Source organism: Cryptomeria japonica, chromosome 10, assembly GCF_030272615.1.
Source record: "Cryptomeria japonica chromosome 10, Sugi_1.0, whole genome shotgun sequence".
Lineage (NCBI taxonomy): Eukaryota > Viridiplantae > Streptophyta > Pinopsida > Cupressales > Cupressaceae > Cryptomeria > Cryptomeria japonica.
The window spans coordinates 166,768,085-166,771,351 of NC_081414.1; positions in this window are offsets into that span (position 1 = coordinate 166,768,085).

Below are 3,267 nucleotides of genomic sequence, written 5' to 3' on the forward strand. Positions count from 1 at the left end.
GGCTTTTCCCAAGTTCCAGGGGTTGATTACTCTAAGACTTTTGCTCCAATTGCTAAGATGAATTCCATCCGGTTTGTCCTTGCTATTGCTGCAACCCATCATTGGAAAGTTCATCAGATGGATGTCAAGAGTGCATTTCTTCATGGTGACTTTCAGGAGGAAATCTACATGGAGCAGCCACAAGGGTTTGTTCAAGATCCTTCACTTGTGTGTCGACTTCAAAAGTCTCTCTATGGCCTCAAACAAGCTCCTTGAGCTTGGTATGCCAAGATGGACTCCTTCCTTTTGACAGTTGGTTTTACTCGATGTCATTCTGATCCAAACGTCTATATTCTGCACCAAGATGATACTCTCACATTTCTAGTTCTCTATGTTGATGACTTGTTGATCATAGGGAGTCACTCATCCACCATCAAGGTAGTGAAAACTGCTCTACATGATAGATTTCTGATGTCAGACTTGGGTCTTCTACATTACTTCTTGGGAATTGAGATTACTCAATCTTCTTCTGGCATCTTTCTTGGACAACCCAAGTATGCACTCGATATGCTCTCTAGATTTCGCATGGCCGACTGTAAACCTGCACCTACTCCTTTTTTGTCTGGGGTCAAACTTGAGGCTAAGTGCTCTTCACCCTTGGTTGATAGCACTTTATATCGACACATTGTAGGGAGCCTCATCTACTTGACTCATACGCGACCTGACATTTCATATGCGGTGGGCATGGTCTCTAGATTCATGCAGGAGCCACATGAGTTGCACTGGAAAGCAGCTAAGCGGATTCTCCACTACATTCAGGGTACTCACAATTATGGAATTCAGTATGCAGCAGGCATGGATATTGATTTGGTGGGATATACGGATTTAGATTGGGTAGGTGATTCTCAAGATCGCAAATTCACTTCAGGGTATTGCTTCTCACTTGGTTCTGGTCCAGTTTGTTGGTCGAGTAAGAAGCAGTCTGCAATTGCTCTTTCATCAACAGAGGTTGAGTATCGAGGGGCAGTTAATGCCACCACTGAGGCTATTTGGCTTCAGAATATTCTCACTGAGTTTGGTATTCCAGTTAGGAAGCCTACTATCATCTTTTGTGATAATCAAAGTGCTATACAGATCTCAAGAAATCCAGTTCATCACCAAAGGACGAAACACATTGAGATACATATGCACTATATTCGGGAGCTCATTCAGGAAGGCATCATTGATCTTAAGTATTGTTCTACAATGGAGCAAACTGTGGACATCTTCACCAAACCCTTCACCAAAAGCAAGTTCCTTCATTTGCAATCTCTGCTTGGGATACGACAGGTGTCTACTGCAAGAGGGACTTCTTAGTCCTCCTTTCTTTCTCTCCTTATTTAGAGGGGGCTATTCCTCTTATGGGGGGCTTCTTCTTTTGGGGGGGCTATCTATGTACATGGGTACCTAACATGGTTGCATTTGTCGGGACCCATATTTTCACCCACCTAAGCTACGCTAAAGGGGGGGTGTTAGTGTAGGTTTTTTATTTCCTTATGTTAGGGGATATTTATTTTTTCCTACACATATATTATTTAAGCTTGCTTAGGTTAATAGAAGTGGTTTATATGAGGACACGTGGTGAAATACTTCAGCTACATGTGTAACTCTCCACCTCACATGGGTAGTTGAGTTACACACCCTCTTTTGGCTTGTTGTGCCACCTCTCATAACCACTATTTTGTCATTTCCTAAGTGGGTTATGGGGTAGTTGGGTTTCACACCCTCTTTTGGCCTTATGTGCCAACTTTCTCAACTTCTTTTTTGTCTTCATGTAAGGAGGTTATGCCACATGTTTTGGCATTTACCAAGAAGGTAAAACCTCCCAGTTTTTATGGGGAATAGGATTTAATGCACCCCTTGGATGTATATGCTTATATTTTTCTATATAATAAGCACTATACTCTCACCTTCACTAGTCAAGCAGGTGAAGTGATAGCTCAGTGGGAGTCTTCTCCAAATTCTCTTCTTTGTCTCTATTTCTCTCTCATATCGAAATTATCTTCATTCAACTATTTTGATCTTTGATCATCTGTTGCGTGAGGAGTTGCATGTGATCTACGACCGACATCAGATCTTGGCTCGGTTCTCGCGTCTTGCAGAATCTCACAGCATTTTGATGGATTGAAGGTGAGCTAGTTCTGTTGTTGACATCGACCCTGTGCATCGACTATGTGCATTTCACATTGACTCACATCGATTCTATGCATAGAGGTGGGCATCAACATGCGGCCTCACCATTGGCAGCACCCTCGATTTACACCCTCAATGTTGGTTGCACTGTCGACCTGTGGGCTCACTGTTTCCATTAACGGCCCCTTGGTGCAGTCAGAAAGGCACAAAGGGTGCTTCCATGCTCGCACAGAGTGGCAAGATGTAACCAGAACCTGGAAGCGTCATGGCTGGGGAAGCCCATTGAGTCAGCAGCGCGTTTTGGAGAGGTTTTGTGGGCTTGAACCATGCAGAGGTTGTGTGGTCTTGCACCCACTATGCACCCATGCTTGCACCTAATGGATGACTGCAGGTCAACGTAGGTAGCGCTATTGTAGGTTACACGGGTTAGCAGCGACATACACCCCTCGACCCTGTGCATGTCCATTCGTTGTCGTTGGCCTGGAGTTGTGTAAGGAGATTGACTTCTGTCGACTTGTCTGGAGGGTTGCAGAGTCGGGCTAAGATGTTGAATGTGCATATGTTGGTGTATATGGTTCAACCTCCTCCACCATGCACTCCCCACATGCAGTGACCAGCCCTATCTCAAAGGTGGGGTCGACACCATTTTTGCCTCAACTTGTGCCACCCTCGTTGCACAGTTTGGCGAAGGCCGATGAGGGCAGCACCTGGGTCAACAGCTATGGTGGAAGCTTGCCACCAGAGATAAGGGCTTTAAGGAACACTCTCACCAGCACGCTGGGTCAAAGGCCCTCTATTCGACTATGGCATAAATCGGATCCACGATTCGGTTTATGTGTTTTTTAAAATAAAATAGAGACACAAAATTTCTTTTGTGTGTTGTTTTATTCCTTCACATATCATCATCATTGTCTTTAGAGATTATTGTTCATGCCTTGTCTATTTTAGCTTATATCATGACTGATTTTGCAGTTACTCATGAGTCTATATATCAGACTTTGTCATCATGTAGTTTGATACCTTTTGCAGGAGTATTAGATTCACATCGGTTCAGCTTTCACCTACATTTGTGATCCTTGTTCCTGAATCTTAGATTCACATCAGTTCAACTTTCAC